At 33.6% G+C, this 26,868-nt stretch overlaps 1 non-coding gene and 1 pseudogene across 1 annotated transcript; one reads left to right on the forward strand and one right to left on the reverse strand.

The window, feature by feature from the left end:
* Window positions 1-4,095, forward strand: part of LOC126008621 (polyadenylate-binding protein 1-like) — a 131,476-nt pseudogene extending 127,381 nt beyond the window's left edge.
* Window positions 4,096-15,224: 11,129 nt separating this feature from the next.
* Window positions 15,225-15,356, reverse strand: LOC126010037 (small nucleolar RNA SNORA51). The gene has a single exon (XR_007496177.1). It is a non-coding gene; the product is annotated as a small nucleolar RNA SNORA51 (small nucleolar RNA).
* Window positions 15,357-26,868: the final 11,512 nt, after the last annotated feature.

Below are 26,868 nucleotides of genomic sequence, written 5' to 3' on the forward strand. Positions count from 1 at the left end.
CCATTGTAACAGATTTATTCAGGTGAAAAAATTCTATATTAAAACAAATATTCTTCAAAAGCATATTTATGATTATTCCAGAAATGAAATATATAGATATATTATATTCATTAAATATAATTTATTTATATGCTACTATATATACTATTTACAGTTGTGAAGTATTGAGCAATTTACAATTTATTTACAATTTACACAATTAAAGTATTGGGTGCCTGCTTTTCTCAAACTAACAGGTACAAATTGATGCTGTTATGTGTATCTCAAAATAATTTAAATATTTTAGGGGAAAAAACTGTGGAAACTGAGTCAACAATAGGCATGGAACACAGGATCATAAGTGCCTGGACTAGGTGCAACCAGAATCTACAATCCACATTTTAGCAAAAAATATTGTTAGTAAAGCAATTTAATTTTATTATATTTGTTTAAAGTTTTATTATCTTCATATATTATACATTAACTAAGTGCATTTTACTTGGATATTATGTTTGGACAGAGCTAATTGCATTCGGAATTTTATCTGTTTTGTTTGAATGTGGCTAACTAGCATGATATTAAAACCACGTTAAGTAAAGTTGGAATGATCTGTAAGAATTGGGGCTATTTCAAGAGTTCTTATAATAAGAAGCTTTGAAATCTCAGTCATATCAAATAACAACTACTTTTATAACTATAAAAATAAACTCTGACTCTAATAAATTAAAATATGAATCATTTATCTAACCATGATAATGCATGCCCAGGCTTATTTGAGGGAAATGTTTCTTCATTTAAGTCAGTGCTTCTTAATTATTTTCTGTCATGCCACCTCTAGGAATAAGAAAACATTTTTTGCACGCCTGTGCAACTGTAAATAGTATCTTTATTAAGAAAAACTTTAACCTGAAAAACAAACATATATAAAATAATTTGAGCTGAATTTTTAATCAGAGGTGATGTCTGGATTAATGGCTACAATGAGCACATTTTGCAATGCATAGCTTTTCGAAGCGAAGTTTGACACAGGACACAGCAACTCTAAGCTACAGAGACATACAGAGACATAAACACGGGGCTTAGCTTGTTATGACAGTGTTTGCCGAGGTCAAATGCGTCCCCCCTTTACAGAGCCTCAGGCCCCCCAGGGCGCCCACTATTTGCGGAGTACTGATTTAAACACAAATTAATTAATTAATTAATTTAATTAAATTAAATTTTCAGAAACAAAATTGTAGTTCCATGAAGGGAGAATAAAACTTCCAGCTAAAATACAAAATAAAATCAACCATACCAATTTAATGTGTGCTATGGCTCAAGATACTTAGGTTGTCAATTATTTAAATGTGATCTTGCTTGTGGAGAATTATCTTACTGAAAAGAATCCCACCTCTAAAATATAAAGATACCTCCAATAGTCTCTAATTATTATGTCTACCAATTTTTTAATAAAATCTTTTTCTAAGCATCATGATTACAAGCATGATAATAATTGGATTTCAGTCATAAATAGAACACCCCCAATTTTTTTTATCTCCTCTATAGATATATCCATATTCGTTTTCCCTGTTTCTCTAGATGTGGCAAGTCAATTAAAACTTTAATTACTGGACCCAATCTCTCCAATTTGAGGACCAAATGAATAACTATTTCAAATATGGGGTATGGGGCAAGTGTTAAATAATGTTTTACATCTTTCCATTTCTTATCCACATTAAAATATTTGGTACACACCTCTTACACACCTTAAAAGACGAGTATAAGGAGGAGCAATCCATTATAGGAAGCTTGCCACAAAAAGTGATGAATGCAGCAAGGCTAATAAATAGTCCATAGTGTCAAAAAAAGGAGAGAGAGACAGAGAGAAATAAAATGCCTGCCTAGAAGCAGGCCAGGGGTAGGTGTGTGGGAGAGAAACTGGGGACACTGGTGGCAGGATATGTACACTGATGAAGGATGGTGTACATTCTATGTCTGAAACTCAACTGTGAATGATTTTGTAACTACGGTGCTTAAAGAAGTAATTTAAAAAAATAATTCTCTTTATTGACACTATGCTTTGCACTGTTGCTAATGAAGGGGTACCACATATATATCTTTTTCCCCTTTCAGCATCTAGTTCTTGTCTAGTGTGATCAGTGTCAACTCTCACTGTCACAGTTGACCTTTCACTACTCAAACTGCATTCACCAAACTTTGTGGTAAGCTTCCTACAATGGATTGATCCTCTTGATTCTCATTTTTACTGTCTCTACATAGTATTACCATATTACCTTTTATTTTTCTTGTATCCTACAAATGAATGAGATCATTCTATGACTATTCCTCTCCTTTTGACTCATTTCACTCAGCATATTAATCTCCATATCCACCCATGTATAAGAAATTTTCATGACTTAATTTTTCCTAACAGCTATATAGTATTCTATTTTGTACATTTTGAGACACAGGAAGTAGCAGAATGAGCTACTGAGAAAATGAATGTGATTCTACTGAACAATCGCAAAGCATTTGCTGAACGGTTTAAGTCTCAGAAGACTTAGAGCAAGGGAAAAAGAGTTAAATAATGTTTACATCAAGAATTTTGGAGAAGACCTGGATGAGAAGCACCTTAAGAATCTCTTTGGCAGGGGCTGGAGAGATAGCATGGAGGTAAGGCGTTTGCCTTTCATGCAAGAGGTCATCGGTTCGAATCCCAGCGTCCCATATGGTCCCCCGTGCCTGCCAGGAGCAATTTCTGAGCATGGAGCCAGGAGTAACCCCTGAGCACTGCCGGGTGTGACCCAAAAACCACAAAAAAAAAAAAAAAAAAAAAAAAAAAAAAAAAAAGAATCTCTTTGGCAGGTTTGGACCTGCATTAAGTGTGAAAGTAATGATGGATGAAAGTGGAAAATTCAAAGGTTTTGGTTTTGTAAGCTTCAAAAGGCATGGAAATGCTCAGAAGATTGTGGATGAGATTAATGGAAAGAAGCTCAATGGCAAACAGATTTATGTTGGTCGAGCTCAGAAAAAAAGTAGAATGGCAGACAGCACTAAAGTGCAAATTTGAATAGATAAAGCAAGACCGGATCACCAGTTACCAGGGTGTTAACCTTTATGTGAAAAATCTTGATGATGACATTGATGATGAACGTCTTTGGGAAGATTTTCTCCTTTGGTACAATCACTAGTGCAAAGGTTATGATGGAGGACGGTTGCAGCAAAGGGTTTGTTTTTGTTTGTTTCTCCTCCCCAGAAGAAACCACTAAAGCAGTCACAGAAATGAATGGTAGGATTGTGACCACCAACCCATTGTATGTAGCTTTAACTCAGTGCAAAGAAGAGCGCCAGGCCCACCTTATTAACCAGTACATGCAGAGAATGGCATATGTGCGAGCAGTGCCCAATCCTGTCATCAACCGTTACCAGCCAGCTCCTCCTTCAGGTTACTTCATAACAGCTATTCCACAGACTCAGAACTGAGCTGCTTGTACTATCCTCCTAGCCAAATAGCTCAACTAAGACCAATTCCATGCTGGACTGCTCAGAGTGCCAGTCCTCATCTATTTCAGGACATGCCGGTGCTATCCACCCAGTCGCTCCTAGATCACCATTTAGTACTATGAGACCAGCTTCTTCTCAGGTTCCACAAGTCATGTCCACGAAACGTGTTGCTAACATGTCAACACAGACCATGAACCCATGTCCTGTCACCATGGCTGCCACTGCCACTCCTAGTGTCCTCACCGTCTCTAATCAGAAGTACACTGTCTACACGCACAACACTCAACAGCATCTCAAAGCGCAGCCACAGGTCACCATGCAACACCCTGCTGTCCATGTACAAAGTTAAGAGCCTTTGACTGCTTCCATGTTGGCATCTGCCCCCATCAAGAGCAAAAGCACATGTTGGGTGAAAGGCTCTTAACTCTCATTCAGACCATGCACCCTACCCTTGCTGGTAAAATCATTGGCATGTTATAGGAAATCAACAATTCAGATCTTTTCCATATGCTTCAGTCTCTAGAGTCTCTCCGTTCTGAAGTTGATAATCCTGTAGCTGTACAACAAGCCCACCAATTGAAAGAGGCTGCCCAGAAAGCAGTGAACAGTGCCACTGGTGTTCCAACTGTCTAAATGGATCAAGGAGCAAAAATAGAAACTTGTGTTTCACCCAAGAAAAATGTCTAAACATCGAAAAACTTAAATATCATGAAATCAAAACGTTGGAAAATACCAAATAAATTTTCAAAAAAAGTAAAGGAAACTTTGAATCTTATTAATATACAAATGCCACACCTAGATTACTTCTAGCTTAAAAACAACAAAAACACAATAAAATAGTAATATATAAAAACAAAGTAATGTTTTTATAGACCCTTGGAAAAAGTATTTTCATCAATGTATAAACATTTAAAGTATCCAAGCTCCAAGCCACAGCTCCCAGGAGACCCAGAAAGGTAAGAGGCCTACTTCCTTTCTGAGTATTTAATCTGAGGGAAATTGTCACACTTAGAAAGTGGGACCAGCTGGTCTCAACAGCAATTCAAGGTGCTACATTCAATGCTGATTCCAACCAATGAGTAACAAGGCATATACTGAGTGAGGCAGAAATGGATCAATCTCGTAATCCCACACTCACCCACTAACCAACCCCTATTATTAAAATGGCAGATAAGCAGAAAAGTTTCTGCCTTTCTCTAGAGACCTCTCCATAGTCTGGGAGCTTCCCTGCCTTCTTTTCCCTTCTCTTAAAATACAGCTAAATTTCCATAAAATATTGAGTTTTCTTTATACTGAATAAAAGTAGTTTTGCTTTCTAGGTACTGTTGTAACAAAAAGAAGCAAGTATTTCACCCTCTTTTGATGCATCAATTAGCACTGTGATGGTATGAAGCATAGTATTCAGTCTATACTTCCCCAAATTCAAACAATTTTAGACTTTCAGAAGATAGCGTAAAACATTCTATTTCTAGGGATAATGCAATTGACTAATTTGTTCGCTTCTAAACATTTTATTTTCAGCAGCATATTTGGCCTGACATTAACTAGTTGTTGCTTCTCTCTCTCTCTCTCTCTCTCTCTCTCTCTCTCTCTCTCTCTCTCTCTCTCTCTCTCTGTTTTCATGTCTCTCTCTTGCTTTTTGTCAACTCAGTTAATGTGTCACATTCTACATTTATTGTATTTTACTCAAAACTATTCTCTTGGGAAAATTATTTTCCAAATAGCCATAAGAAAAGCATATTCTAGGGTGAATAAAAAAAGGAAAAAGACCAGATTCCACTTTGCTTGTCTTTATCATACCTCTCTTATTTACTTTGTAAAAAGGAACTTGTTCCCAAATTTGGAGATCAAATATGAACCTAAATACCTCTTGCAGATGACAAATATTGTCTGACTTGAAGAATACCACCTGAATAGAACTTTGATAATTTATTATGCCCAGGAGATATTTTTTTAAATTGTTATACTCTGTAAAAAATAAACAAAGCAAAACAAAACAAAGCAAAAAAAAAAAACCACAACTATGCAGAGTTTGGAAATTGGAACAGATCATATTGATAATCTTACTGGCAAAACGTTTTTGTGAGCATAGGAAAAAAAGCCTATTTACAGCCTATTTAATTCTGTAGAAACAATTTTTGTTTCTTTTTGAACCACACCTAGTAGAGTCCAAGGCTTATTTCTGGCTCTACACTCAAGGATCAGTCCTGGTAATGCTCAGGAGACTATATGGGGTGCTGGGGATTGATTCTGGATAAGCCATGTGCAAAGCAAGCACCTTACATTGTACTATCTCTCCTCTCCTTCCCAATTTAAACAGCTTATATTTTAAAATCCTCACAAGTCACTCAAGCCTGACTGCTTCCAATGATCTTGCAAGCATGCCAGCTTTACACATTTATTTTACCAACACAATACTAAAGACATTTGCTTTGCAATCCCTGGATAGCCTTTAAAACTCCCTGTCACAGTTTATGGGTCCTGCCAATATCTGAAATACATTCTATGCCTAACAATCCTCTTTACTATTTCAGATTGGTATAATATTCATTGTGCAGTAAGTCCTTAGAGTATTTTATGGGAAAGGTCAGCTGTAAGAGCCAATTATGTCTCATTATTATTAAGACCTCTTTGTTCCATACAATCCCTTCTACAGTTGGGGAACATCTCTCAAGGGAAGAGCTATCTCTCTATTCTTTTGCAATAAAAGCAGTATTCATTTGAAGTCTTTACTTTCTTTTAATTTCTTTCTAGTCAAAGAAAGCCTGATTTCTGAATATGGCTTTCAAATTATTACTTTAATATCCATCCCATATGAGGATATTAAATTTATCACTACTTGTTACCTTCAGAACTTTTACAGTGATTCTGCCCTAGACACTTAACTTTCTAGCGGATACACTTTCTAAATTGGCTTTCACTATGTGGCAACAATTCATGGTCGAAAAAATACAAAATTGGGGCTGGAGAGGAAGCTCAAAAGGATAGTGTGCAGCTTTGCATGCTGGAATCTCAAGTTATAACTCCAAGATTTTAGATGTTTGTTTGTCACATGGTACCCTCAGCTCTGCTGGAACTGCTCACTCTCCCAGGTATAAAAAAATAAATGACTTTTTTAATTCTTTTAATAACATATATAAAAGGCTGTCTTTTAAAATATTCATTCTTTAATTTATGGCTATAAATCATTTTATTTTGTCTTATTAAGATTCATATCTGTCATCATTTCATCATTTAATATTTTTCTTTTGGCAGTGTTTTGTTCTGTTAGCAATGTGTTGAACCAATTGGCCATATGTTGACTGATTTTGAATACCTGAGTAAAAATATATCTTGAAAGAAAATAGACACAAAAGAAGTACACTATAATTATCTATATCATGGTGATGGAGCCATGTTTCATCAGAAGAGAGCACTTGTCATGCATGTTGTGAGGTACAATGTTCAATCATAGCCCAAAAATCAATCTGTCTAAATAACCTTTTGATTACCTTTACCCTGTCAGCAGTCTGTTTTGCATTCTTCAAAGGTAAAACCCAGACTAGGGGAATAGTACAATGGATAACGTAAATTTTATCTCGCACTGTATGTGGTCCCCTGAGCAGCACTGGGCGTGCTGTCTCAAAATGTAAAATAAGATAAAATAAAGGGAAACCCACAATCTTATGTGCTAATGAGCCCTCTCCTTTAGAACAGAATCATTTTCAATTATATTTTCTTACTAGGTTACATGGAACATGAGAAATATAGGTTAAGATATAGGGAAAGGGCCATGAATTGGAGACTAATTCCTCAATTGTACAACCAACTTAATTACTGGTTGAATTCTGAGATCAAGACCAAAGATATTGTGCAGTAAGAAAGGTACTTTCCTTACATGCAACCAACCAAGGTTAGTTATATTCCTGCACCATAAATGGTTCCCCAAATACTAGATGTGATCTTGCGATCCACTGTACTATCACTCTCTATATATCCCTTTTTAAATCTAGCTCATACTCAATAGTTTGTGCTGAATTGTTAATTTAAAAATATCACAAAGAAAATATTTGTGGAATTGGACTGCTAGAGAGCTGATACTCATTATGAAGAAGAATGAAAGGAATTGTTATAATTAAAAGAAAGACTCAAAGAAGGTGCAATAATATCATCTGAAGAAATGCTTGGGCATGATATACACAAAAGACACAGAATAGCAATTTAAACTATAGTGTTTTAATTGCTCTAAATTGCACTGCGAAAAAAATGCAGAAGACACTAGACTAGAACCTGGACTATAGAGCCAATGGTCCTATATTTAAATTCTGCTCCTGTAAATTGCTAACTCCCTGAGCAAGATATTTGATTTCCATGTACCCTGATATAATATCTGTACATATATACTACAAAAGTGATACATTACTAAAGTCTAATGTATAATCTTCTAAAAATATTAGAAAAAAATAAACATTAACACTGAAAACTTTATAGGTTTATTACAAAAGAAAAATAGTATTTTTTAAAGTTTTGGTAATAAACATTTTGTATCTGTTGATTATTATAATTAGAGGAAGCTGAATTAAAGTAATGAGCATATTAATTAGAAGGGACAATCTGAATTCACATGGTTAGGAGACCTCCATTACTAAAATTATTCATACTAAAATTAACCGCACATTAATAATTTTTGAGAAAATAAATATTAAAAGTGGTAACCATTATTTCTAAACTGTGATCATTGAAATTCTAGTAAAGGAGATATTAAAAACAATGTCGTGGATTATTAACCAGGATAAGATATTTGAATAAATATGTTTGTACAAGCTAAAAGTTATAATATTAACTTGGTTTTTTTTCATATATATTAGTGCATTAAAACTGGAAATTCCAACAGGAAAACACTCTTATTTTTAATCCTGTTTTTAATAGTCTATATTTACAATGCTTGTTATTATCTAGTGAAATTTTCTTCAGTATAGTTTGTGAAATGTGAAATTAATAGACTAGATAATCTCTAATGTACATTCTTTTTCTAAGCTATTATGATCCCATGTTAATATGACTGAGTGAAAAGTAATAAGTGCTACAAAGATATGAATTTAGGAAATAAGTGTTTCATACAGAATTTGGGTACATGGCAATCCTTCAAATAATTATGCACATATCATTTTACAAAATTTACAGGAAGAATATTCCTAGGTAACAACTTCCAACAAAGAAGTTGTACTTTCAGCATCTGAGCAGCTGCATTCAGTGTTTTACAACCATCCTCAACAAAATTGCCTCCATAATTCAAGGCCAGTCATAAAGAGATAATGGAACATTCACTGGAAAATGATCAGGTAACATAAAATTCTAACCAAACAAAGCAATACTGTTTCACATATCTAAGAAATACATTATATAAAATATATGAAAATATCTTACAAACAGTTAAGAATAAAACAGCATAATAATTTTTAAAAATCACATATTGAACATGAGTCAAGTCATTCTATATAAATTGAATAAGAGATTGCAGAATAGGAACTGGCACACAGTAGACATGCTTTTAATACCACATAGAGAAGTGTTATCATCTCCACTTTCCAGTTCAGTTAACTATATTTCAGAGAGCAATGCTCCATATTTTTTACTCTTCACTTCCCATCAGCTTGACCTTAAGTTACTACTCAAAAATACCAAAACTTACACCTCCTCCAGTTTCCCTGCTGCATCCTCTGTTTGAATGTCTATCTCTGACTATGTCTGAACTCAAATATTTCTACTTCAAACTCAGTTCAGAGTAACTACTTTAGAATCCTTCTCTGGATGCTCTTATTTAAAAATATTAGAACTCTCACTTAGTAATTATTCTTTTCACTTACCACTAAGAATTTGCATATTTTTATAGATTTTATAGATAACTCTACTAATGTATAATTCCTAAGAGCAAGACTCACAGTTGAAATTGTTTATGGTTATCTTCTTTGGTCCTTAACAATTTTTGAACCATAGGTATTTCAATCAATATTATTTTAGTTCACAAATAATACCATTAAATATACATAATTAATTATGGGTTTCATAGTGATCAATAATAATTTAATCAGAAAATATTACGATAATCTAATAAATTTTATGTCTTTAACTTATAAGAGAACCAGATAATATTCTATTATTGGCAATCCTATTGTCAAATCTTTCATCAAGGAGATGAAATAACTTAATTGATTTGATTCAAATATACTGTTGGATATTCTTAAAAGCCTAGTCTCATGAAAAGGCCTGAAATACTTTTTATAGTCTGAAGGACTGGAATGTTCTTTATATGAAATGAGAATCATTATGGTCTGTACTGCCAATAAAAAGGAGCTTTGTCACTGAGTTAGGGGGTTATTAGATTTCCCCACTGTATTCTCTTTATTTCTGGATGTTGAAACTATATGTAGAAGCATTATGCAATATGCATAGTATGCAATTACAGTTGTAAGAGACAGATCAGAGGGTGCTCAAATCCATCTAACCTGACTGCTCAATTCCAACCCCACAATTTCAAACCACATTCACCTGTTAATCAAAGACTCTCTATATTATGTACAACAGTTTATCTTTTTTAACATCTCTTAACTCTCTTTAGGATGGAGGAATGTCCTTAAAACCAACTGAACTATTATTTTATGCTAAATTTGCATTTACTTTCAAAATTCACAATTGACTATTTTCTATTGTAATTTTTCTTCACTGACTAAATCATGGATGATTTTAAATTATTTCATTATCAATCCACAGAACTATTAGTCATTATATTCTTGGTTTAAATATAAAATCATGTTTCATTTTTGTGTGTGAGTCTATTTTTCAAGATTAGTTTAGGTATTTTTCAATTAAAATCTTGCCTAGAAACATTTAACTAACCAAGACATAATCTTGGAAAACATATGCTGTAAATGCTGATAAAAGCATTCTGTTTAGGAGGTTAAGTTAAAAGAAGTGCCTTTGTGACCTACATCCTTAGTAATGGACTTCCTTAATTTTAACAACTTTATTTGCCATTTTACAATCTGCTGCTACTATTAAAGGAGTTTGATCTGTGCTACTCATCTTTCTATGTGTATTCTGTGATTATTATTTTATGATCATATGCATTAATGATTTCACTGAAAGAACAGGACTGTATTAATTTTCATAGTTTTACTAATGTCATATGAAAAGTAGTCATTTTATAGTGTTAAAGACATTTTTGAAGATTAAAATTAATTTATTGTTTTCTTTCTCATAAAAATTATTTTGTAGGGCTAGAGCAATTGCACATCAGGTAGGGTGTTTGCCTTGCATATGGCTGACCAGGGTTAGATCCCCAGCATCCTATATGGTTTCTATATAACCCTAACACTCAGTATTGCTGTGTGTGGCCCAAAGTCAAACCAAATAATTTATTTTGTTAAGAGGGATTCATGGTTGACATGATGTTGCAAGGAGATGTCCTAATCAAGATTGATATAGACCTACATAGACTGATGTAAAAATAGACAAAATCCATGAGGGACTGCACCAATATATAACAGTCTTAGATTTACTAAAAGTGTCTTATCAACAGGCATATAATGTTTTATTTGCATAATGCATGGCTGAGATGTGAATTTTAAATATGGTGTATATTGAAATGTGAAAAACATCCATCAAAACTCATAATTATAATTTTGGCTAATAATTTAGAAATGTAATTAATACTTATACATTAGTTATTTCTCTTCTACTAACAGTGCCTATCAATAATTCTACTTTGATGAACATATTTTGGGCTCAGAAGTCACATCAAGTTAGATTTAAATTCTAAAATTTTATTTATTGGATATACAACCTATCTCAGTTTCAGTTATTTCCATTAATGTGAAGTAATGTTTTCATCTTAAAATTACAAAATACAGAAAGTACTACTAACATTAAGACTACCTAATACAAGTTTTCATGATATTATTAGCACAAATAAACATTTGATTAATTTTGACAATCAGGGAACTGGAGAGATCATTCAATAAACTATGAATTTATTTTTCATTAAGAAAGCCCAGCTAGAGTCAAGCACCATTAGGTGCTTGAACACAGACTTGAGTACTACCCGAATGAAGCTAAACACATGGAGCACACACCCAGTATAAACACACAGAGCTCGAATTCTAATTTCCCTTAAACTGATTGACTAAGACACGTTACAAATGTCTCATTCCCACCTAAAATAAAGGAGCAATTTCTCACCCCAACCCCAAGTGGCTCATAGATGGGTTTTTATAAACTCTTTACCCTCTCAAGAATCAACCTCACCAAAGAAATCTAAATCCAAGCAGTTCCAGATACGGGCCCCACTTCTCAAAAAAAGCAACTGAGAATATAACATAATTTGAAGCCAACATTATTTTCTTAATGTGGAAAGAAAAGAAGCAAAAACATTATTACTTAATGTTTTTGATGGAATGTTAAAAGAATTAACGAAAGTCTTTGCCAGCTAAAATAAACTATATGAAAGATAAATGGGTATTTTTTTGGGGGGGTGAAATATCCTGGTGGTAAGAAGTACTGATATCAATTTAAAAATCCCTGATAGAAAAGAGTACAAGAGAAGTTATACATGCATGATTTAAAATAGCTACTGAATTTTTTATTTTTCTTCCATTTCCATATATGTGATATGCTTAAAGTAAAACAGAAAACATTATACATTGTTTGTTTGTACTGAAACCATAGCCAGCTGTGTTCACATACTCTTACTCCTGGCAAGGCTCAGGGAACCATATGGGGTGCCGGGGATCAAAGCCAGGTCAGCTACATGCAATGCATGCACCCTACATTCTGTACTGTATAGCCCCGGAATATATTAATTAGTAAGTGTATATATGAACACAGTAACACAAGATTAATTTTTAAATTACTTTATTAAAAAGAAGTTCCTATTATTTACTTGAAATGATAAAGTACTATATTTAAATAAATTGTAATACATTTGTTCTTATAGCAACCACTAAAAAATAAATCAATTAAACTTAAAAATACAATTAAGAAACACAGTCACCATGTCCATCCCAGGTCATTTTCATAGGCTCACTCTGTTCTCAAAAAAGATATAAACCAAACTGAAAAAAATCATGAGTATACCAGCCATGTAGCTGAAAGCTGGAAGTCTCAGGAGGAAAGAGAGATTCAACCCCCACCTTGCTGAAGCCACACCTGCTGAATCCATCATTCCTATCACCACTTTGCCTATAGCCCTGCTTCACCACTCTTCTATGCATCTTTGCAGAGACACCAATCTGACCAAATTCCATTTATATCAATATTTGAGCTGACATCATGAGGGTTTTTTGAAGTGAGTGAATCCACTTTTCCACACACACACACACACACACACACACACACACACACACACACACACACACCCTACCTGCTCTTTTTCATACTTCTGGGAGACCTGCAGCTCAAAACGTCCCCAAAACATAAAAGTCACAGTATCAGTAAAAGTCCTTTGAATCCCTGTACTCCACAATCGCAACAACTTTGTTTAATACTGTCATTCCCATAGGTACACCCCAATTTAGATACAAATGTGTAGCTTTGGTCACTTCATATTTAGAGTCTAATGAAATAACAGAATGGTCACTAGCAATAAGTTTGCTAAACATTGTGCCAGTTATTTAATGATGTCATTGGCGATACAATCATTTTCTCAAATTTTCCTGTCACTGAACTTCTTTTTTTGTTTTTTTTTCTTTATTCTCTTCTCTTTTTTTATTCTTTTTAAATTGAATTTGCTCTCACTTATCTGAAAACAAATGAATCACAGTCTACTATGTCAACTATTGGATAAATAGTTTAAACAAAGTAAAAAAATATAACTTAGGCATTACATAAGTATATTAAATTATAATAAATAAGAAACAACAGAAAAATAAAGAAATGATACAAAGAAAAAGCAAAAGGGTAAAATTACATTGCAAATGAAATAATGACCAGAATAAAAAGGTAACACAAAAACTGAGAGAAAAATTTTCCATCGGTCATCTGATAAAGGGTTAGCTCTATCAAGCACAATATTCATTCTGATCTCTGTATTTTGTGCCAATCTCGCTGCTCTGAAGTGATATTTTGTTTTTATTTACATCTTCCTGATGATAAGTGATTAGAGCATTTTTCTTATATCATTTTGCTATTTGTCTCTTTTGTGGAAGTTTTTGTTTATACTTATTTTTGATGGTATTGGTTGTTTTTTACTTGCTTAATTTGCAATAAACTCCAAAACTTCTAGCAGATAACTTACTACCAGGAAACTATAAATAAATAAATATTTTTGTCAAAATAATTTTCCTGGGTCTAGAGTGAAGTACAGCAGGTAGATGCTTCCCCTCATGTAACAACAATGGCTTGTTATATATGACTTATTACCTATAAGTTATTAGTGAATATATAAGTTATTAGTGAATAACAAAATAAGACATAGGTCTTATTATGATTTAAGACTTAAAATTAAGGACCAAAATATGTGCAGCTTTTATATCAGTTGAAATTGAGGAGAGTGCAAATGGCCTCTGCAGAGTTTCTTTTCACTCTGCTCCCAAAAAGTGGAGCAACTAGTCAAGCAACTTTCCATACCAAATAAACCAGGTGCAATTTTGCTTAGCCAGTAGGCATAGTTTCAATTCCCTGACAGTATGCAGAATTATTCAGATGATCTGATCACAGTCAGTCTCTTGTGAGAACTAGGAATAGTCTACCCTAATGTCACTATGAACTCTACCTAACAGAGATACCAGCCGACCACTCTCTTCCTAAGACCAACCCTCACATGTGGCCCTGCTTAAAGTCTGGTGTTCTTGTGCCTCATGTTCAGCCTTTTCCATAAATCTAGGGTCAGAGCCACTGTAATTCAGTGATCTACCCAATTTTACACCTGAGAATCAACATTGGTCCATAGACGTATGATTAGAAACCACTATGGTTAAAAATCAACAGACGGAACCTATGGTGATTAAAACATGCGTGTGAAAAATGAACACATTGACTAAAAGAGGAAAACCCAGTGGGCAACTTGTGTTTCACAAAGTCTACATTACATATTCAAACACCCTTTGCAAAGCTCCTTCTTTAAATTGTAGTTACAAAAGTTACAAAGTAAACCTTTTATAAATCTCGTACTTATTCCTATGGGTAGCCAGCTGTTTTTCATTTCAGACAACAGAATAAACTAACGGAATAAATGAAATGCTGAGTGAAACTACATAAAAGAAAGTGACAGGTGTTAAACATTCTACAGAATATGCTTCTTTATCATCTTAAAAGGAAAGACAATCATTTTTAATTTAGTTCAAGGAAAAGAAAAATAGACTTTCCTCATTAATTTTTATATAATTTTCCTTGCACATAGATTTATTGGTGGGGGTCTCTCAAGGGGAACAGGTGGTCATCCTCAGAAATTCTTAGCCAACTAGTTTGGCAGTACCTTCGGGTCTCCCATCAGACTGTGGAGTTTATGATGTTAGAAATCAAGCCACGTTGAGATATTTGTAAGTATTATAACAAAATACTTGTATTATATCTCTGGTCTCTTACAGAGATGTTTTTAATATTATGATATATCAAAATAAAATATAAATTTATATAAATATTTATAGATAAGCTAATAGGGGAAAAGAGATGTATTAAATTTTATGTTTTTTGAAGACTCCATGAAATAAAAGTAAAGGAATGAATATAATGTAAACTGGTAAAGAGCTAAAAGATTGATAAATCAGCCATGATACTATAATTGATTTTTATGTCCCCCCATTCACAATACAGACCAGGCAAAGGACCTGGTTTGAGGTGTATATGGGGAGCATTTACTGTACCTCCTCTTTCTATACAGTCAGTTAAAGAACACAGCCTGTGGTAAGCACTGGAAGGCCTTATTTTTTCTTTTTTTTTCTTTTTTTATAAATGTAAAAAAAAAAAACCTTTACCAGTGCAAGACAAACTAACACACCAAACTTCTGCAAAAATATGGCACAAAATTACATGACAATCATGTCTCTCAATGACAGTGAAATAAATGGACTAATTAAGAGACACAGAATGGAAATAAATCAGGAAATTGAACCTAACATTTGGCTGCCTGCAAGAAACACACTTGAATAGTCAGAGCAAGCAGACTCAAAGTCAAAGGTTGAAATACAATACTGCAAGCAAAAAAAATTCACTTAAAGAATATTGTGGCCATATTAATATCAGAAGAAACAGACTTTGGGCTTAACAAGGTTATGAGACAGAGAGGTTTATTTCTAAAATAAATAAGGGATATGCACATTCAGGAAGATATCACACTCCTAAACATATATTCACCCAAGAAGGGCCAGCAAAATAATTGAAACAAATGCTAATAGACTTGAAGAAAGACTGAAAATAGAAGTGAATTACGAACAAAATTGAAGAAATGAATTAACATCAGAAAATTTAACAGCTCACTACTGAGTATACTATGAGTAGAGAAGAAAATAAGAGGCAATAAAAAATTATTGAAAAAATGAGAAAGAGGACATAAAGTATCAGAATTTGTGGGGTACAGAAGAATTGGAAATTAAGAGGAAAATTTATAGGTTTGCATGCATTCAACAGGAGGAAGAAAGAGCTTACATAGATAATTTAATGGCATAGCTTAAAAATTGGAAAATCACTAACAAAATGAACCAAAATCAGGCAGGAGGAAGGAAATAATAAAACTTAGAGCAGAAATTAATTAACTGGACACCCAGAAAATAATCCAAAAGATCAATGAAAGCAAGAGTTGGTTCCTTAAAAAAATAAACAAGATCAATAAACCATTAGCAAGACTCACATAGAAAGAGAAAACTCTAATAAACCAAATCAGAAATTAAAGGGGGTGAATCACTACAGACATTACAAAAATTCAAAGAAGTCAGAAATTACTTTGAGAATCTTTCTGACACAAAACAAGAGAATCTGGGGAAAAAAAGGATAAACACTTGGACTCCTATAATCTCCCAATAATTAACCAACCATGATGTATACAACTCAAAGAGAACTATAATTATCAAGAAAATTGAAATGGTAATCAAAAGGCTTCCCCTCAAAAACAGTCCCAGATGTATTTACTATTAAATTCTTCCAAACCTTTAAAGAAGACCTACTGATAATCCTTTAAGACTCTTCCAGGAAAATGAAGAAACAGAAACACTCTCAAATAGTTCCTATGAAGCTAACTACCCTGATATCAAAAGCCTGCAATGATACTACAAGAGAATTATAATTCAATATCTTTGATAAACACAGATGCAATGTTCCTCAACAAAATGCAAGTAAATAAAATTCAACAATTTATCACAAAAGTAATATACAATGATCAAGAAGAATTTATCCTGGGGATGAAAGGATGGTTTAATATATGCATGTCAATCAATATGTTATACCATACCAATAAAAGAAATAATAAAAATTATATGATCAAATCAACAAATAAGTGCAGAGAAAGCATGTGACAAATCCCAGCACTCATCATGAAAAAATTGCTGAACAAGATGGAAATATAAGAAATATTCCTCAATATAGGTAATGCTATTTACCACAAGCTCTTAGCAAATATTATATATATTCAATGAAAGAAAAACCAACATCTGCTACAAGGTAAAGTTTCCCACTCTTGGAATTTCTATTTCAGATAGTACTGGAAGTACTTGGCATAGGAATTAGGCAAGAAAAAGATAGTAAGGGCTCTCACAAAAGAAATGAAGAAATCAAGCTCTCACTGAAGTTGACATATTACTATATTTAAAAGATCCTAAAGATTATATTAAAGAAACTTTTAGATAAAATAAATTTGTATAGTAAAATGGCAGACTACAAAATTAAAATTCAAAATTCTATGACATTCTTATGTAAATATGAAAAAGAAGAAAGATATTAAAAAACAATCCAACTCACAATTACACCTCAAAAAATCAGTACCTGGAATCAAGTTAACTAAAGAGCTGAAACACCTACACAAAGAAAACTTCAAAACATTGCTTCAAGAAATAAAACAGACACAATAAAATGGGAACACATTTGCTGCCCATGGATTTGGAGGATTAATATCATTAAATGACAATACTCACAAAGCATTGTAAAGATTTAATGCAATACATATAATACAATACATAACATTTTTTCAAAAATAAAATAGATCAAACACCCCTTGACTTCATATGGAACAAAAAATCTCCCTTAAAAGCTAAAGTAATCATCAGGAATAGAAGATGGTAAGCATCACTTTTTCCCAACTTCAAACTTTAGTATAAAGCAGGAGTCATGGGGTCAGAGCAATAGTAGCTATAGGGCATTTGCCTTGCACGCAATTGACTCAGGATAGCCTGGGTTTCATCCCCAGCATCCCATATGGTCCCCCAAGCCAGGAGCAATTTCTGAGCACATAGCCAGGAGTAATCCCTGAGCATCACCAGGTGTGGCCCCAAAACAAAAAACTATTAAAAAAAAAAAAGAAGCTGGAAAAAACAACAGTAGTCATTAAAATAGCTTGGTATTGGAATAAAGACAAACCCTCAGATCAATGAAATAGACTAGTATCCAGAGACAAACCCTCAGATACATAATCAATTAAACTTTGAAAAGGGGGCAAGAAATATAAAGTGAAGCAACTTCAATAAGCGGTGCTGGGGAAACTGGTCATCAATATGCAAAAAAATGTGAACTCATATCTCTCTTTAATGCCAATCCACAAAAGTCAAATCAAAATTAATTAAAGACCCTGGTATCAGACTTAAACCATAAGATACATAGAGAAACATAGAGATAGAACTTTCCACAACACTGAAGCAAAAAGCCTCTTCAATGGTGAAACACCACAGACCAAGCAAATATAGTCAAATACAAAATTAATGGTAATTAAACTACAAAGCTCCTGTGCCTCAAAAAAATGATGAGCAGGATACAAAGACTGCCCACAAAATAAAAGAAACTATTCACTCAAAACCTATCTGAAAAAGGATTAGTATCCATTATATATAAGGCACTGTTAGAGCTTAACAAGAAAAAAAAATATATAGCCCCATATGAAAATGCAAAGAAAAGATGAGCAGAAACTTCCTCAAAGAAGAACCACAGATGGATAAAATGCACATGAAAAGTGCTGCACATTATTAATCATCAGAAAGATGCAATCAAAACAACAATGAGATATCTTCTCACACTACAGAGACTGGCACACATCATAAAGAACAAGAAGAGGAGCTGGAGCAGTGGCACAAGCGGTAGGAAGTTTGCCTTGCACACGCTAGGACAGACCGCAGTTCAATCTCCTGGTGTCCCATATGGTCCCCCAAGCCAGGAGCTATGTCTGAGTGGTCACCAGGTGTGGCCCAAAAAAGAAAACAAAAACAAAAACAAAACAAGAACATCCACTGAAGCAGGGAGAAATGGACTCTCATTCACTGATGATGAAAATGTCAACCCAACATTTTTGGAAAACAAAAACCTAGAAATTGAATTTCCATATGACACAGCAATACTAGTCCTAGAAGAATAGTCTAGGGGCACAAAAATGACAGAGCATAAAATTCCTCTGTACTATTATCTTCATTGTGGCCCTATTCACAATAGCAAAATCTGGAAACAACCCAAATTCCCAATGACAGAAGAGTGGATAAAGCAGTCCATGGTATGCAGTGGAATACTACACTGCTGTTAGGAAAAATGAAGTAAAAATTTTGCTTATACATAGATAGATATAGAGAGCATTATGTTTAGAGAAATATTTATTTGTGGGGACATATAAAAAAATTGCATGGTAATAATATCCAAAGGAAATAGAGACAAGGGCTAGGAAGACAAGTCCATGGTAGGAAGCTAGCCACAAAGAGTGAGAGTTGCAATTAGGGAAGAGAAAGAACCACTCTGACCATGATAGTTGGAAATAACTCTGAACAAGAACTGGGTGCTGAAAGGAGGTAAAGTGTTATGCATGATACCCCTTCAATAACAGTTTTGCAAACCACAGTGTAAAAGAAAATAAAATGAACATAAAGAGAAAGAAAAGAAAAATGACTGCCCCCAGAGGCAGGCAATGAAATGGGCAGAAGGGAAACTGGGACATTAATGACTGAAAATGTGCACTGGTGAAGGGTGTTAGATAGTATATGACTAAATATCAAATTATATATTATATATATTATATATATATTATATATTATATCCATAAAAAGAAACCAAAAATAAAACTTGTTTTGCATTCTAAAATATGTTTACCACCTATAATTTTGTATTAAATGGTTGTCAAGATTATGTAAGGATTCTAAACATTTTCATCATGTTTTATTTAGAATAAATGATTGTATTAACTAAATTTGAGATAAATTTGGCTCTTAATTGTTCTTGGAAATATAGTATTTTTTATATCATAACATGATGTTAATTCCAGAAGTCAGTTCCCAAGAGAACTAAGTGAAATTATATTCACTGGCAATTCACCTCTTACACCAATTATTAATTAATATTATATCTAAGATTAATATATATATAAGAATAACATTTGGGCCTCAAATAGCCTGAATTGTTTAATGTAAGTACTTATTAAATTAGATATTCAAGAAGGAACCAAGTGTAGAAAAGGAACAATTCACGGTAAGAGGCAGAAGCATCAAGTCAATGAGTTTCAAATGCAGCAACAAAAGACACCATAGTAAACCAAAAGAACTCATCACTGCAAATGAAGTGCTTACCAAATCATCTAATAGCTATAAGCTGAGCACCCAGGAATGAATCCAGATGATGACAGCAACAAGGAAGCTGCTTTCATTGCTCTCATCACCAGTCAGAAAGCCCAGAAAAGAGAAGACAACTCTTTAGCTCAGCTCCAACTATCAGCACTTGCTGTCCCAAGAGCAGGTTTCTGAATCAAGTCTTACAACAAAAGATGCATGACCACCTCTTTCCCCATACCCTCCTTTTCACCCACTTCACTCATCTTCACATTCAAGACTTTCCATGAGCACATCTGATTGACTGATTAAATTACCACTGGAGTTTCTCTTCCAAAGGAAGTCTGGGAAATGTACTTTCAAGCTTTCCAGACTGTCGTACAGAAAGCACTTCATAGAAGGTGAAATAAATGTTGAGTCAGTCGATCTATCTTATACAGCATGTGGCATTAGATGATGATAATTTGAGTGATGCATTTAAGCAGCTATCATCAATAAGCTCTTTCTGGATGCATATAGTTCCACAAGACTCTAATAATGACCTATTCATATAGACCCTGTTGGCAGCATTCTCAGAAACCCAAAAAAACAAAGGTATAATTACTGCTCAAATAGTTCCAGCCCTATGTATCACTTAGATTTGTTCTGCTGAAGCACCTTAATAACATATGGCCTTTATCTAAGATATCTTCTCACAATGTTTTCTAAACTTAAGTTAGCTTCTAGTTGGATTTCTGGAAATGTATGTGTTCTCACACATACTTTTTATTGATTTATAATAAACCTGAAAAATATCCCTGTGAATACACATCTACTGGTTACCAAAAATTCTTGCTTTGCTATTTGTCCTTACAAATAAACAAATTTCCTAATTAAAATAAAATATTAACTGAGTATGGATTATATGTTCTATTATCAAATCTTTCCCTACTTGAGCAGCATCTAGCATAGACACCTTCATTACCAGCATAGTTTCATTTTCTATAAATACCAAGAAATTACTAAACTTCTATTTTGTTAACTGCTCAATTTATCCTAGAAAAATTAGGATTAGGGTACAAAATTACAAATTTAGGATACAAATTAACCTGACTAGGTACCAGAGCGATAGCACAGCAGTGGGACATTTCCCTTGCATGCGGCTTATCCAGGACAGACCTGGCTTCGATCCCTGGAGTCCCATATGGTCCCCGAGCCAGGTGTGATTTCTGAGTGCAGAGCCAGGAGTAAGCCCTGAGATTCACTGGTGTGGCCCAAAAACCAAACAAACAAACAAAAAAAGCCAAATTAATATGACCACATTCTTCAGAAAATGATCTTTAATGACAAAATTGGGGAAAACAATTCTACAAATATGAGAAAGATGCTGAAAACCCTAAAACCAATAGGATTGGTTTCTTTAGTCATTCCTCTATTGAGGGTCATTTAGGCTTTTCCCACAGTCTGGCTATTATAAACAGCGCTGCAATGAATATAGGTGTGAGGAAGGGTTTTGTATTGTATTTTTGTGTTCCTAGGGTATACCCCTAGGAGTGGTACAGCTGGATCCTATGGGAGCTCAACATCCAGCTTTTAGAGGAATCTCCATATCACAATAACCACCTTTATAGTGAAGAAGAAACCTAAATACTAATTTTGTTTGTTTGTTTTCTGGGCCCACCTGGTGACGCTCAGGAGTTACTCCTGGCTATGGGATCAGAAATTGCTCTTGGCTGGGAGACCATATGGGTCGCTGGGGGATTGAACTGCTGTCCATCCTAGGCTAGCATGGGCAAGGCAGACGCCTTACCGCAGGGGCGGTGAACAAGTTCAACACAAAGAGCCAAAATTTTAAACTGTGAGAGTCAGAGAGCCACACCACACTGTGACCTGCCAAAACAGACAAACACTCACACAAAAGCATATAATTTTAACAATAATATATTAAACACATATTGCATTTTGCCATTTTGAGCCAGGGTCCAAATCCTGCAGTGATGGGAGGATGTGCTGCGTCCTCCACACTAAGAACTAACAGCAAGATGTGACCCAACATGTGCCACACGGGTCCCCCGCTCGTTTGCCCGTGCAGTTGTTTCCGAGGGATGGGAGACGGGATGAGCCTGCACTCGGAGATCTCTCCTCAGAGGTCCCTCCTCAGAAGCAGCAGAACAAAATCCAAACTTGGCAAAGAGCCACAGTATACAAAATGATGATAAGAGGTAAAGAGCCGCATTCATTTTGGCCAGGAGCTGCTCGAAAACCGCGTGTTTGCCACCCTTGCCTTACTGCTTGAGACACAGCTTCGGCCCCCAAACTAAATATTTTTATAAAAGTTATATACTGATAAAATAATTATGGTTAGCCCCATATTTTATTTTCCAAAGATAGGCCGTTTTCATAATCTTATTTATTTACTATGATATTTGCTGTTACAAATGGTCAGTAGAACAAGCATTTCTTTCTACTCATGGCACGGGACCAGAAAAATATTAGACGCCCTGAGAAAAAAAGCTGCCCTCATTGATGTCTCTGAAAAGTTCTTTTAATAGATCATATCATTGTCATTTTTCCACATAAATATAAACATGCAATAAATAGATTGTACATTTACAATGTAATGATGATGATGTATCGTTCATTGAAGATGTGGTCCACATAGTGCAATAAATTCTTCCTGAATAAATAATATATTAAGAATTTGGGGTACTTAATATATTTAAGTATTCATCTATATTTTATTTTCCCAGGTTATAATTTAAATTGGGAAGTTTAGTCACTAAAATATAACCAGTGAAGGGACAGCAAAGCCCACCACTTTACAATATCCCAAAATTACCCAAATCTGTTTTATATCTACTATTTCAAAAGTTATTCATAATTTGATCAAATTTTTTCCTATGTTCCTAAGTACATTTATAGAAAAAAGTCATGAGAAATTTGCTATGCTCATCATAAAAGATACAGTCATATAAACATTGAGTAGAAATAAAAAATGATCAGACTTAAACACCAAATCCAAAATCAACTATAACAGAATCTATATCCAATCTACAACAAGCTAGACACAGAAGGGGCCACTTATACTAGCAGCCTGGGGAGCAAAGCAGGGACGATATGGGATGCATGCTGGGAACTGGGGTGGAGGGAAGACAACATTGGTGGTGGGAATGCCCCTGATACAATGTCACTATGTACCTAAAATACTACTGTGAAAGATTTGCAATTCACTGTGGTCAAAATAAAAATTATTATTGAGTATCTTTTCTCAATGAAAAGATACTGTTTCATTGAGCAATGAATCACAGAATACTGTCTTTTTTAAAATATATTAAAGTACTACTTAGTATGAAACAATACTTGTGACGCAAGTCCACTTCAAAACATTTTACGTAGGAATCTATATTATTTTATTTAATATTATAATTCAAATATATTTTAATTAAATTTTCTTATATAGCCTCTTTATTAAGTATTGGTGGGGGGCAATCCTGCTGTCATCAGGGCTTACTCCTGTCTCTGTGTTCAGGTATCACTCTTAAAAGTGCTGGAGAGACCAGATATGATGCCAGGTATAAAACCTAGGTTAGATGCATGAAAATTAAGCACTCTACCCCCCTAGAGTATGTCTCTGGCCCCTGAAGATATATTATCACAGGATAAAAAGCACTTGTCAAGTTTGTATCTAGTATCCAGAGTCTCTGGGAGTAACACCTGTCCCAGAGCCAGCAATACGCCCTGAACACTGTAATAAATGATCTAAACTTCCCTAAAATTAAATTCTATGACACTGAAGATTTTGAATATCAAGGTCACTCAGTTCATTATTTAAATCCTTTCTTTTAGACATAATTTGATTGTGTCATAAATTATGGGTTAAAATGTTAGTTGATTATCAATCATCTAATATATAAGTATATGGATTGAAAAGCTGTAAAAATAAAATAGCATATTAAACTGTGTTATGTGTACTATGAAATAAGTCTAATATTTCACAGATATGCTAACTGAGATCTAATTTATACTTTGCAACATTCACTCATACATAGTCAGGAAGATAGCCATGAGATCCAGTGTTCAATTCCCAGAACCATGTAGATACAGATGTGGTTGGAATATAGAGGATACGACCCTCATTTACACCACACAATTTTTGTTCTTATACATATATATATATGTATGTATGTATAAAATATGGTTTTTGGGTCACAACCGGCAGCGCTCAGGGATTATGCCTGGCTCCAGAAATTGCTCCTGGCAGGCTCAGGGGACCATATGGGATGCCGTGATTCGAACCACCAACCTTCTGCATGAAAGGCAAACTCCTTACCTCCATGCTATTTCTCCAGCCCCTCTAATATATTTTTAATTGAATAACCATAAGGTATGAATTTGTTCATGATTGAGTTTCAGTCAATACAATACAATACAAAATATAAAACAAAACAATACAATACAATACAATACAATACAGTACATGTTCTAGACCCATCCCTTCACCAGAGTTCACTTCCCTTCACCAAAGTCCTAGTTTCCCTTCCGCCACCCCAACCTATCTCTATAGAAGCGTTTTGTGATCTTTATTTTTTCTTTCTTCTTTCTTTCTTTCTTCTCTTTCTTTCTTTCTTTCTTTCTTTCTTTCTTTCTTTCTTTCTTTCTTTCTTTCTTTCTTTCCTTTCTTTCTTTCCTTTCTTTTTCTTTCTTTCTTTTCTTCTTTCCTTTTCTTTCTTTCTCTTCTTTTTTCTTTCTTTTTTCTTTCTTTTAATTCTTCTTTTTTATCTCTTTATTCTTTCTTTCTGATTTCTTCTTTCTTTTTTTCTTTCTTATGAGTGACAATCTCTTTAGTGTGAGGTGTTCATTTCAGTTTCTTCTTTGACGAGTTCTTGGTTTGTTTCTTCTCCCCATATTTTTTATGGTGTTGAATTTATTTTCTTGTGAAGTTTTACCAATGCTTTATATGTTTTGGATATTAACTCTTCATAAGATGAGTGGTGGGCAAATAATTTCTTTGGGTTGTCTTTATATTCTAGTATTCCTATGCTTTGAGTGACAGAAGTTTCTTAATTTATTGATGTTAATCCTATATTCCCCAACTAGGGCATTATAAAGAACATTCTTAAGTAATATTTTTATTTCTCCAATTAAAATATTTTAAAATGCAAAAATGAAAGTATAACTGGAAGAAAGCTTAAGTGAGTTTGTATAATTTTAAATTTTATAATTTAAGTATGATACTAACTTCTAATATTAGAAAGGTCACAACCTAAAATATATTCCAAACCTAACATGACATAACATTTTTTTAAGTAATGGATAGTGATTCTTTTAGAAATACTAATTTAACAGCTATAATTATTCCACTTGAACAATGAGGATATGCTGTTTAAAAGCAAAGCAGAGTTGGAAAGTTCAGAGATAAAATTTTAAAAAGAACTCACAATGTCAGATATGATAATCCTTTATTTTTTTACACTAATGCTGCATATCACTTTAATGAACATAGAAATTACAGAATAAAATCAACAGATTCAGGTTAAGGAAGATGATTTCTGGTTACATAGAAGTTTCAATTTTAACTATTAAATATGTCTATGAATATTTGAATTTTGAGGAAAATATATAATACATTTCAAAATTTCTAAGATGCTACATTAGTTTCCAATCAAAATATAAGATGTATTAAACAATTCTTTAGAACAAAGGCAAATAAGCAATTCTTAGAATTATTTCAATCAAGGCAAATAACTGAAAGATTATGATTATTATTCAATAATAATGTAGGCATAGTATTCAAGAAATTATGCTTTATTTTTAAACAGACTCCTCAAGAATGTGAAAATGCTTAGATACATGTGATAAAATGACATGGCTAAAGCTGTCACAGAAATTTTCAAAATAATACTGAAAAAAATAATTAAAACAATAGTATTTGTGAAAGTTGTATATAGAGATAATTTGCTACAACCTGGAACAAATTGAATTTTAAATACTTATAGTCAAACTGATATAAAAATTATCAACAATCAGAAGTACATTAAGTAATAATTTGTGTGGTTAATAAGCACTTAAAATGTGGTTACTTTAAAATAAATATATTCTGGAAGCATACAATACACATTATATGTTACAGATTTTAAACAATATCAAGAATTGGGGCCGGAATGGTGGCGCTAGCAGTAAGGCATCTGCCTTGCAAGTGCTAACCTAGGACTGAACACTGATCGATTCCCTGGCTTCTCCTATGGTCCCCCACGCCAGGAGCGATTTCTGAGTTCAGAGCCAGAAGTAACCCCTGAGCATCACTGGGTGTGGCCCCAATCCCCCCCAAAATAATAAAATAAACAATATCAAGAATGTAAAATATCTAAGGAAAAATACTTTATGTTGGTTACATTATAAGTAATATTTTTAATTCTCGGTTGACTATATTATTAAGAATTATTTTCCTTCTTTTTAATTCATATTTAATATGGTTACTGAAAAGTTTAAGTTATATTATGTGACTGTTTTATTTTAAATTGCTGGTGAAGACCTTTACATCAGCAAAATCACTAGAGAGAGATTGCATTAAACAAAGATGCTAACTAATATCATTCAAAGATATTAATAAAATAAATAACAAAATAGAATAATAATAAAAATAATAAAATGAAACAGGGCTAAAAAAATGGACTGTTTTCTTATGGACTGTTATCTTACGTTTTCTCTTATGAACTGGTTGTTCATAAGAAGA

This window comes from Suncus etruscus, chromosome 5, assembly GCF_024139225.1.
Source record: "Suncus etruscus isolate mSunEtr1 chromosome 5, mSunEtr1.pri.cur, whole genome shotgun sequence".
Classification (NCBI taxonomy): domain Eukaryota; kingdom Metazoa; phylum Chordata; class Mammalia; order Eulipotyphla; family Soricidae; genus Suncus; species Suncus etruscus.